We start from the raw sequence: 12795 nt of genomic DNA, 5'->3' as shown, positions 1-12795 counted from the left end.
CGTTAACTTTGCAAATACATTCGTACAAGCGTTTCTCGGCGATATTTATATTTATTCTGTAGCGGCACATGAGTCAGAGGACAAAGCAAATCATATTGTTGTTTTGCCTCGGAGTATTAAGACCGTTAGACTACAAGTAATGTAAGAACAAATAGACTCTGGGCAAAACAACGTCGACGCTATCAGCAACCGCTATCAGCGTCGTAGGAAGACAAATTTGAATTTTCTGATTTCCCCCCGACCACTATAAATAAACCGACGCGATCGCGAGCGATAGTTCATACCGAGTACATAGCGAGTTCATATCAAGTATTTAGCGGCATTCAGAGCGGCGTATCAAGCGGCATTCTTTGAAGATCTAACGAGCGTCTATCAAGTTACGCGACAAGTATTTACGAGTATTTACTCCGCGATTATATCTTGCGATTTATAATTCGTAATAACGACTAAGTCTACGTTTATACATTAACTTATTGTCATAAATACATTCGACGGTTACAATGACAAGCAATATCATCATTAATCCTCACGACCTTCGTCCTCTTCACACAAACATTTACAATTCTTATTTATTCTATTTATTCTAAATATAATTGACGGGTTGCAGCAGCAATTTCTCGCATTCTAAATTGTTGATCCTCTACCGATCCACTACATTCTCCACTACAATTTGTGACCCCGACGTGATCGGAAACAGAACATGGCGACTACGAAAAACGATGTTAAGGCTACGGGTAGTGTCGTGGTTACAATGCCTCCGCTGCAACCTTCCAACATTACTGTTTGGTTTGCCTTGTTGGGATCGCAACTAGACGCGGCGGACGTTACGTCCGATAAGGTGAGGTTCGTGACCCTTGCAAAGAGCCTCGATGGCCAGCTCCTCCAGCTGGTAGAAAGCGTTATGACGGACCCGCCAGTCACCGGACGGTATGCGAAACTAAAGAACGAACTCGTTCACATCCTTACAGACTCAGATAGCGATAGCGTAAAAAAGTTGGTGGAGAGCGAGGAAATGGGCGATAGAAAACCGTCCCAATTTTACCATCATCTGAGGAAACTCGCCACCCTCTCCACACCAGATGAATTCGTCTGATCGCCGTGGAGAAACCGGCTCCTCCCCGCATCAGGCGCATCCTCGCCGCCGTCGACGATTCCGACCCAGAAAAATTGATGCGATCAGCGGACCTCATCACGGAGGAGTTCAAAGGAGACACGGGACATACTTCGCAGGGAACAACGATAACGGACCACCCGGCGCACGCGGAACCGTCCGAAGCTCCATGGCTCGCGCTTTTCAACGCATTTAACGAACAGATGAACCAATTAAGGGCCGAGGTGAGTGCGATGAACATTAACCACCGTCCGCGTCGACACTGGCGATCAAGAAGTCGGAGCCGTTCCAGGTCGCGAGAAAAGACGTATGATTCCGGCCTTTGCTATTACCATGAAGTATTCCGCGAACGTGCGCGAACACAACACAACAACTCCATTATCGACGAAAGGATTCGCCGCCACGGCTGACGTGGCACCGATAAAAACAATCACCGGAGATTCGCCGTACTACAGACTGCTAGCGGAATTCCCCGATCTCACGAGACCGCCAGTGTTCCGAAGAAGTGCAATACGCATGGGGTGCAACACTACATCAGCACGAAGCCCGGACCTCCTGTCCACGCCAAACCACGCCGCCTCGTCCCCGATCGACTCAAGCAGGCATCGAGAAGCCCGTGGGCATCACCCTTACACATCGTACCGAAAAAGGACGGAGGGATTCGACCGTGTGGCAACTATCGGGCATTGAACGCCTGCACCACCCCAGACAGGTATTAACCACCGCACATCGAGGACTTCGCGTAGAATCTCCATGGTAAGCGCATATGTTCTAAAATCGATCTCGTTCCCGCTTACCATCAAATTCCGATCGCGCCGGAAGACGTACCGAATATGATGTTTGGGCTTCGAAACACCGCTTAAACATGCCAACGATTCGTGGACGAAATCACGAGGTGCCTCGATTTCGTCTACGCGTACATAGACGATTTTTTAATTGCGTCCGAAAACGAAGAACGACACCGCGAACACTTGCGGATTTTGTTTAAACGCCTCGACGAAAATGGGGTCGTAATAAATCTCGTGAAATGTGAATTCGGCGTCAGCGAAATAAAATTTCTCGGTTATACGGCTATCGCCGAGGAGATAAAGCCATTAGCCGAACGCGACGACGCTATAATTAAAGTACCGCTACCCACGACCGTTAAAGATCTGCGAAAGTACCTCGGTATGATCAACTTTTACAAACGTTTCATACCGGGGGCAGCCAAAGTCCTTCAACCACACGACGACTTGTTGAAAGGTACAACGAAGTGCAACGCATCCATCGAGTGGACCGAACAAGCTGGAAGTAGCTCTCGCGAGTCGAAACGCGCCTTAGCTGACGCGACAATGTTAGCGCATCCGATTCCTGGCGCGCCCGTCAGCCTCGCGGTCGATGTATCCGATTACACCATAGGAGCGGTACTTAGGAGGTACATAGGAGGTTAACGATACCTAGCAAACGTTAGGTTTTATGACAAAATCGCTATCACAACAAAAGTACAGCGCGTACGACCGAGAAATACTCGCGATGTACACCGCGGTGTAACGATTTAGATACGCCTTCGAAACTAGAGATTTCACTATTTTTATCGATCACAAACCCCATATATACGCGTTTAACAAAACCTCGTTAAGTGTTCGCCGAGACGGTTTAGACACTTAGATTACGTCGGACCGACACGACGGGGCTGGTCTGGCGCGCGGCGTGGGACGGAACCGTCCGTCTGGCGGAATTGGCTGTAGCCCGCGTGGTCGCCGCGATCAAGGGATTGGGGCTGAGGGTGTCCCCTGAGAAGTCCGAGGCAATGTGGTTCTGCCACAGGGCCGATCACGGGACGCCTCCAGCGGGTTATCGCCTGAGGTTGGAGGGGGCTGAGATCGGTGTCGGAACCAGCATGAAATACCTGGGCTTAACCCTCGACAGTCACTGGACCTTCCGCGCTCACTTCGAGCGCCTGGCACCGTCAGTCGAGGCGACGGCGAACGCAATAGGACGTTTGCTGCCTCGGCTGGGCGAGCCCGGCGTCGGAGTGCGCCGACTGTTCGCCGGCATGGTGCGAACGAGGCTCTTCTATGGAGCTCCGATCTGGGCAAAGGATCTGATGGCCAGCCGCCGCAGTCTCCTGAAGGTCAGGAGGTTGCACAGGACGGTGGCCATCAGGGTAGTGAGGGGCTCCCGCGCCATTTCGACGGCAGCAACGGCGGTGCTCGCCGGGTTCCCCCCGTTCGAACTGCAGATACTGAGATGTCGCGAAATTTACCTCCACACTTAGAGTCGGTCGGATGGGATCGATCCGGTGAGCGCCGACGTTGAGGGTCGGGTTCGACGGGCCCTGCTCGACAGATGGCGTGCCAGCCTCGACATGAGGGCGGGCGCGCCGGAGCTAAGGGTCCTCGAGGTCGTCCTTCCAAACTGGGACGTTTGGTTGGACGGGGCCGGCCCACTTACAGGGTGACGCAGGTGCTCACCGGGCACGGGTGCTTTGGCGAATACTTGCTTCGAATCAGGAAGAAAGATACCGCGCGTTGCCACCATTGCGATGCGAGTGTCACGACCGGCATACTTTAAATCCGATGGACCGAGGATGAGGATAAAGATGTGGCGGCCTTGGCGACAATGTATATCGCTGAAGTGCCTCATGAGTCATCTATATCCCAACGGTCCTTTCACCGAATGTTCTAGAAGCGTGGCAACGGTCACGTATGCCTACAGGTTAGTGGGGATATTGAGGGATGACAAACAAAGAAGAAACAGATCCCACCGAAAGTCAAATTGTAAGAGCTTCAGTCTTGGAAAGTCACGGCTGGAGCTCAGAACCAAATCGCAGTCAGTGTAAATTCAGAATACAAGAAATAAATTCTCTTGTTTTTTTTTTTGTTACCTTATTTTTTTCTTTTCGATCGAGCTACCCCTTTTTTTATTTTACGTGACACGAGCGTGGATTCGGCGCGGCACACGTTGGAGTTCTGTCTGGCGTGGGCGCGGCCGTGCCGCGATCTCATCGTGGAAATCGGATGGGACCTCTCGCCGCCGGCGATCCTCGGGGCACTGTTGGCGAGCGAGAGAGGGAGGAGGGCCGTGACCTCCTTCCGTGAGCAGGTTATGTTTCGGAAGGAGGCAGCGGAGAGAGCGAGGGTGCGGAGCTCCCACCCCGAGAGGATCGACCGGCGGGGGCGCGGCAGACGTCGCGATCGCGCTTGGACAAGGCGCTCTGGGGCCGCCGCTCCCCCCCGTGTGGGTCTAACTTAGGCGCTGATAGATCAGCGCCTCGGGACCGCCAAGCAGTCCGGTAGGGGAACCAGACTGCCTTGCACGGCGGCCCTGGAGACGATGCATTCTGTGCGCGGGAGGGGCCCGGTGTGTCGCTCGCACCGGTTCCCGGGCCTCTTTCGATCGCAGCCGGAACGGTCATCGTGGAGGTTTTAGTCGGTTGGAGTCTGGCACTGCCGCGCCGCTTCCGCTCCCCCCCCCCCCCCTCGCAGAAGCGACCTGGTGTCCGTGCGGATTTCCTCCACATAAAAAAAAAAAAAAAAAAAAAAAAAAAAAATAAATAGATTACTTCAGACAATTTACGACCGCTATCCGGCACATTAAAGGTTACAGAATTAAAGGGATAGACAATAATGTACCCGATAATCTTTTAGAAGCGATCGGGAAATCCGTCGATCATCAAACGTTAGCCGCAGCGCAAGAGAAAGATACCGAGCTACGCGAAATCATTAAGTTCGGCTCTAGCGCGCTGCAATTGGAAAAGATACGATTTCCCGATCAGGATGTCGGAATTTATTGCAATTTCTCGCACGAGCGCCCGCAACGAAAACGGCGCAAACAACAACGATCAAACCGCGAAAGAAAGCATCAGGAACAGGTACGTTACTCGATCTGGACGAAGAGTTCGTTTTTCTGATTGTTCTTTTTTTTTTTATCTACCAATCAGTCGAAACTCGTGCTTTGTAAACAACAGTGGTGTAACCGATATAGTAACGTTTCATATCATATAAAAAAGTATTAACATATTTATGTCGAAAAACTGTTAATTTAAATTATATCTTACCTTTAATTTGTCGTATGAAAGATAAGCAAAAGAAAAAACACAAGAGTGCCGTTTGGCATCCTTACCTGGCTTCCTTTCATATGACGAATTTAAGTTAAGATTTCTGGTGAACTAACAGATCTTTTTAATTTTTTCATAAGGAATACAAAGATAGATCGACGAATGTATTTAAAAAAAATATGATTCCATTTGCAAAAATGAAGTTGAAATGGAACCCTACTACTGGATCTACAAAAAAGTAATTTGCACCGTATGTGATGTCTTCTTTTGAATTAAATAATTTTTGTTAAACCTTTTTCTGATAACATCAATCTCACGTGAGATATTCTACCTCTTACTGTTTCGCTATTGGTTAAATATTGAGGTTAGGTTTCTATGTATAATAAATTTATATGTATAATAAAATATCCACATATAAAATACATTTAAAAATTGAAAATTTTTAACGATTTTGTACATATCAGACCCGGTACATTATTCAAATCATATCCATATCTAATTGTAATGAATTGCAACAGAATCTGAGAACTGAGGTTTGTTTTTTTACATTTATAATTTTTGGTTCATAAATAGGAAAGATAACGAATGAATGTACTGTATCATTTTTCTTAAATGAAATAATGCACTTTGCGATTAAAATGCAAACATTATGGCAAATAATACAGCAATAGTAGACAATCAAAAAGAAGTAAGGAAAAAAGCTTACCATAACAGCATGGAAGAGAATTAATGAAGAATTGTGTTACTGGAATAAGCTCCTTTATGTATCACGAAGTGCATCAGGGGAGGATTCTTAAACAAATTTCGTAAAAAATTACTATCTATCAGATAAATACAATACGAGATTCGAAGAATAATTAATATTATAAAAAATATAATTATTTTATATGAACATAATATCCAATTATTTATTTTTGGTTCTGAATAAGCATTATCTTTGATGAAAACATTTTTTAGCGAGAGAAAATAAAATAGGAAGAACGATCTAACATTTGTATAAAAAACTATAATCAATATGTTTAATTAAAACTAAAACATAAATATGTGTAACATCACTCTTACGTTAATATAAATGTATAAATGCAAGTAATACATGAGAGACGAAAAATATATTAAAAATAACAAAAAAGAAAAATAAATAAGAAAACTGTATTCGTTTCTACGACTTACTTCCACGTGTGAAATAATCTATCCGGTTGCCGTATGACCCATCCTAGAGGCAGAACAAAGTTATTAGATTAAAATAATTCACAGAAAGTTTTTAATTCATAAAATTTACAAGTATAAAGTATTTACCCCGAATAACTCCATTTTATGGAAAATTGCAAGTCAACTTTCGAATAACCAGATTTTATATTTTATCTAGCAACTAGCACTTCTTACTAATTGCTCAAACGTTGCTAATTGCTAGCACGTTCCCACTATCGCGTCTCGAATATGAAAGACTGTCGAACAATACTGTCCCTAACAAAGACAAATTCGTACTGCTTGTTGATTGGCTATGCTTCTGGACTATAAGTGGCGAATCCTGTACGCTGCGCAAATGTTTCTGCGCCGATTATATTTCAATTTTACTATAATACAATAACGACTTTACATCTTGAAAATTGTCACTATTACGCTGCTGATTTTTATATAGATATTATATGTCAAAGTGCATAAAATATGTAAGTACAAAATATATTCATACTATGTAACAATTGTACAATATTTTACATGCATTAGGCATAGAGGCCCGTGCCTCCGGGTTATGTTGGACTCCGCAAGATGGTAGCGCCATAACTACTAAAAACCCCTTCACTTCTCCCGTTACAGGAGCGGTAATTGAGGTAATTTCAACCTTGGGACTATCATGCGGCATTACTTCAGGGGTGTCTTCTACATAAGCGTACGTAAAGATTACTAGATGGAGGGCTCTATAAAGACGAATAAAAAGTTTCTCTAGAATGTATCGAACATAATTATTTAAAAAAAAACCGGACGAATAAATGTTCTTTCAGAAGAAAAAATTAATGAATAATGAATAAGAATGAGAATAACATTTTAGATAGTAAATTATTCGAGAAGTTGCCGGCAGCTTGAATTTCCATGATATGCTGTAGAAATCAACATTTCCAACAACTTCATTCTTGGCAGTTTACCGCCGCTCGGTTTTAGTTTTCGAAATATTCGCAAAAAATTGTCGGTAACACTACATGTACATATCTAACACAGTCGCAAGCAGAGCTGACACGTTTGCGGCTTTGTTCGGCGTGTTGCTTGGCGATTTGTTTATTTACATCCATTAGACATTGATGTTTTTGTCTTTGAACTATACTTTCTGTATCTAATAATAATTAATTATTTACAATTGCGTATTCGAAACTGTAAGAATCATTGCTGATGTTGGCTGAAATGTATTTAACTTGAAATGTTAACCATAAAATATAAAGCTTAATATAAAATAATAAATAATTATGTTCGATACATTCTAGAGAAACTTTTTATTCGTCTTTATAGAGCCCTCCATCTAGTAATCTTTACGTACGCTTATGTAGAAGACACCCCTGAAGTAATGCCGCATGATAGTCCCAAGGTTGAAATTACCTCAATTACCGCTCCTGTAACGGGAGAAGTGAAGGGGTTTTTAGTAGTTATGGCGCTACCATCTTGCGGAGTCCAACATAACCCGGAGGCACGGGCCTCTATGCCTAATGCATGTAAAATATTGTACAATTGTTACATAGTATGAATATATTTTGTACTTACATATTTTATGCACTTTGACATATAATATCTATATAAAAATCAGCAGCGTAATAGTGACAATTTTCAAGATGTAAAGTCGTTATTGTATTATAGTAAAATTGAAATATAATCGGCGCAGAAACATTTGCGCAGCGTACAGGATTCGCCACTTATAGTCCAGAAGCATAGCCAATCAACAAGCAGTACGAATTTGTCTTTGTTAGGGACAGTATTGTTCGACAGTCTTTCATATTCGAGACGCGATAGTGGGAACGTGCTAGCAATTAGCAACGTTTGAGCAATTAGTAAGAAGTGCTAGTTGCTAGATAAAATATAAAATCTGGTTATTCGAAAGTTGACTTGCAATTTTCCATAAAATGGAGTTATTCGGGGTAAATACTTTATACTTGTAAATTTTATGAATTAAAAACTTTCTGTGAATTATTTTAATCTAATAACTTTGTTCTGCCTCTAGGATGGGTCATACGGCAACCGGATAGATTATTTCACACGTGGAAGTAAGTCGTAGAAACGAATACAGTTTTCTTATTTATTTTTCTTTTTTGTTATTTTTAATATATTTTTCGTCTCTCATGTATTACTTGCATTTATACATTTATATTAACGTAAGAGTGATGTTACACATATTTATGTTTTAGTTTTAATTAAACATATTGATTATAGTTTTTTATACAAATGTTAGATCGTTCTTCCTATTTTATTTTCTCTCGCTAAAAAATGTTTTCATCAAAGATAATGCTTATTCAGAACCAAAAATAAATAATTGGATATTATGTTCATATAAAATAATTATATTTTTTATAATATTAATTATTCTTCGAATCTCGTATTGTATTTATCTGATAGATAGTAATTTTTTACGAAATTTGTTTAAGAATCCTCCCCTGATGCACTTCGTGATACATAAAGGAGCTTATTCCAGTAACACAATTCTTCATTAATTCTCTTCCATGCTGTTATGGTAAGCTTTTTTCCTTACTTCTTTTTGATTGTCTACTATTGCTGTATTATTTGCCATAATGTTTGCATTTTAATCGCAAAGTGCATTATTTCATTTAAGAAAAATGATACAGTACATTCATTCGTTATCTTTCCTATTTATGAACCAAAAATTATAAATGTAAAAAAACAAACCTCAGTTCTCAGATTCTGTTGCAATTCATTACAATTAGATATGGATATGATTTGAATAATGTACCGGGTCTGATATGTACAAAATCGTTAAAAATTTTCAATTTTTAAATGTATTTTATATGTGGATATTTTATTATACATATAAATTTATTATACATAGAAACCTAACCTCAATATTTAACCAATAGCGAAACAGTAAGAGGTAGAATATCTCACGTGAGATTGATGTTATCAGAAAAAGGTTTAACAAAAATTATTTAATTCAAAAGAAGACATCACATACGGTGCAAATTACTTTTTTGTAGATCCAGTAGTAGGGTTCCATTTCAACTTCATTTTTGCAAATGGAATCATATTTTTTTTAAATACATTCGTCGATCTATCTTTGTATTCCTTATGAAAAAATTAAAAAGATCTGTTAGTTCACCAGAAATCTTAACTTAAATTCGTCATATGAAAGGAAGCCAGGTAAGGATGCCAAACGGCACTCTTGTGTTTTTTCTTTTGCTTATCTTTCATACGACAAATTAAAGGTAAGATATAATTTAAATTAACAGTTTTTCGACATAAATATGTTAATACTTTTTTATATGATATGAAACGTTACTATATCGGTTACACCACTGTTGTTTACAAAGCACGAGTTTCGACTGATTGGTAGATAAAAAAAAAAAGAACAATCAGAAAAACGAACTCTTCGTCCAGATCGAGTAACGTACCTGTTCCTGATGCTTTCTTTCGCGGTTTGATCGTTGTTGTTTGCGCCGTTTTCGTTGCGGGCGCTCGTGCGAGAAATTGCAATAAATTCCGACATCCTGATCGGGAAATCGTATCTTTTCCAATTGCAGCGCGCTAGAGCCGAACTTAATGATTTCGCGTAGCTCGGTATCTTTCTCTTGCGCTGCGGCTAACGTTTGATGATCGACGGATTTCCCGATCGCTTCTAAAAGATTATCGGGTACATTATTGTCTATCCCTTTAATTCTGTAACCTTTAATGTGCCGGATAGCGGTCGTAAATTGTCTGAAGTAATCTATTTATTTTTTTTTTTTTTTTTTTTTTTTTTTTTTATGTGGAGGAAATCCGCACGGACACCAGGTCGCTTCTGCGAGGGGGGGGGGGAGCGGAAGCGGCGCGGCAGTGCCAGACTCCAACCGACTAAAACCTCCACGATGACCGTTCCGGCTGCGATCGAAAGAGGCCCGGGAACCGGTGCGAGCGACACACCGGGCCCCTCCCGCGCACAGAATGCATCGTCTCCAGGGCCGCCGTGCAAGGCAGTCTGGTTCCCCTACCGGACTGCTTGGCGGTCCCGAGGCGCTGATCTATCAGCGCCTAAGTTAGACCCACACGGGGGGGAGCGGCGGCCCCAGAGCGCCTTGTCCAAGCGCGATCGCGACGTCTGCCGCGCCCCCGCCGGTCGATCCTCTCGGGGTGGGAGCTCCGCACCCTCGCTCTCTCCGCTGCCTCCTTCCGAAACATAACCTGCTCACGGAAGGAGGTCACGGCCCTCCTCCCTCTCTCGCTCGCCAACAGTGCCCCGAGGATCGCCGGCGGCGAGAGGTCCCATCCGATTTCCACGATGAGATCGCGGCACGGCCGCGCCCACGCCAGACAGAACTCCAACGTGTGCCGCGCCGAATCCACGCTCGTGTCACGTAAAATAAAAAAAGGGGTAGCTCGATCGAAAAGAAAAAAATAAGGTAACAAAAAAAAACAAGAGAATTTATTTCTTGTATTCTGAATTTACACTGACTGCGATTTGGTTCTGAGCTCCAGCCGTGACTTTCCAAGACTGAAGCTCTTACAATTTGACTTTCGGTGGGATCTGTTTCTTCTTTGTTTGTCATCCCTCAATATCCCCACTAACCTGTAGGCATACGTGACCGTTGCCACGCTTCTAGAACATTCGGTGAAAGGACCGTTGGGATATAGATGACTCATGAGGCACTTCAGCGATATACATTGTCGCCAAGGCCGCCACATCTTTATCCTCATCCTCGGTCCATCGGATTTAAAGTATGCCGGTCGTGACACTCGCATCGCAATGGTGGCAACGCGCGGTATCTTTCTTCCTGATTCGAAGCAAGTATTCGCCAAAGCACCCGTGCCCGGTGAGCACCTGCGTCACCCTGTAAGTGGGCCGGCCCCGTCCAACCAAACGTCCCAGTTTGGAAGGACGACCTCGAGGACCCTTAGCTCCGGCGCGCCCGCCCTCATGTCGAGGCTGGCACGCCATCTGTCGAGCAGGGCCCGTCGAACCCGACCCTCAACGTCGGCGCTCACCGGATCGATCCCATCCGACCGACTCTAAGTGTGGAGGTAAATTTCGCGACATCTCAGTATCTGCAGTTCGAACGGGGGGAACCCGGCGAGCACCGCCGTTGCTGCCGTCGAAATGGCGCGGGAGCCCCTCACTACCCTGATGGCCACCGTCCTGTGCAACCTCCTGACCTTCAGGAGACTGCGGCGGCTGGCCATCAGATCCTTTGCCCAGATCGGAGCTCCATAGAAGAGCCTCGTTCGCACCATGCCGGCGAACAGTCGGCGCACTCCGACGCCGGGCTCGCCCAGCCGAGGCAGCAAACGTCCTATTGCGTTCGCCGTCGCCTCGACTGACGGTGCCAGGCGCTCGAAGTGAGCGCGGAAGGTCCAGTGACTGTCGAGGGTTAAGCCCAGGTATTTCATGCTGGTTCCGACACCGATCTCAGCCCCCTCCAACCTCAGGCGATAACCCGCTGGAGGCGTCCCGTGATCGGCCCTGTGGCAGAACCACATTGCCTCGGACTTCTCAGGGGACACCCTCAGCCCCAATCCCTTGATCGCGGCGACCACGCGGGCTACAGCCAATTCCGCCAGACGGACGGTTCCGTCCCACGCCGCGCGCCAGACCAGCCCCGTCGTGTCGGTCCGACGTAATCTAAGTGTCTAAACCGTCTCGGCGAACACTTAACGAGGTTTTGTTAAACGCGTATATATGGGGTTTGTGATCGATAAAAATAGTGAAATCTCTAGTTTCGAAGGCGTATCTAAATCGTTACACCGCGGTGTACATCGCGAGTATTTCTCGGTCGTACGCGCTGTACTTTTGTTGTGATAGCGATTTTGTCATAAAACCTAACGTTTGCTAGGTATCGTTAACCTCCTATGTACCTCCTAAGTACCGCTCCTATGGTGTAATCGGATACATCGACCGCGAGGCTGACGGGCGCGCCAGGAATCGGATGCGCTAACATTGTCGCGTCAGCTAAGGCGCGTTTCGACTCGCGAGAGCTACTTCCAGCTTGTTCGGTCCACTCGATGGATGCGTTGCACTTCGTTGTACCTTTCAACAAGTCGTCGTGTGGTTGAAGGACTTTGGCTGCCCCCGGTATGAAACGTTTGTAAAAGTTGATCATACCGAGGTACTTTCGCAGATCTTTAACGGTCGTGGGTAGCGGTACTTTAATTATAGCGTCGTCGCGTTCGGCTAATGGCTTTATCTCCTCGGCGATAGCCGTATAACCGAGAAATTTTATTTCGCTGACGCCGAATTCACATTTCACGAGATTTATTACGGCCCCATTTTCGTCGAGGCGTTTAAACAAAATCCGCAAGTGTTCGCGGTGTCGTTCTTCGTTTTCGGACGCAATTAAAAAATCGTCTATGTACGCGTAGACGAAATCGAGGCACCTCGTGATTTCGTCCACGAATCGTTGGCATGTTTAAGCGGTGTTTCGAAGCCCAAACATCATATTCGGTACGTCTTCCGGCGCGATCGGAA

At 44.6% G+C, this 12795-nt stretch overlaps 1 long non-coding RNA gene across 1 annotated transcript; it reads left to right on the top strand.

Annotated features, from left to right (window-relative positions):
* The first annotated feature begins 8095 nt into the window (after positions 1-8095).
* Positions 8096-10082, top strand: LOC126925672 (uncharacterized). The gene is made up of 3 exons (XR_007714059.1): positions 8096-8269; positions 8353-8395; positions 8774-10082. It is a non-coding gene; the product is annotated as an uncharacterized LOC126925672 (long non-coding RNA).
* The last annotated feature ends 2713 nt before the right edge of the window (positions 10083-12795 follow it).

The sequence above is a fragment of the Bombus affinis genome, chromosome 16 (genome assembly GCF_024516045.1).
Source record: "Bombus affinis isolate iyBomAffi1 chromosome 16, iyBomAffi1.2, whole genome shotgun sequence".
Taxonomy (NCBI): domain Eukaryota; kingdom Metazoa; phylum Arthropoda; class Insecta; order Hymenoptera; family Apidae; genus Bombus; species Bombus affinis.
The sequence above is the reverse complement of the archived record's forward strand: the minus strand, read 5'-3'. Positions and strand labels throughout refer to the sequence as shown.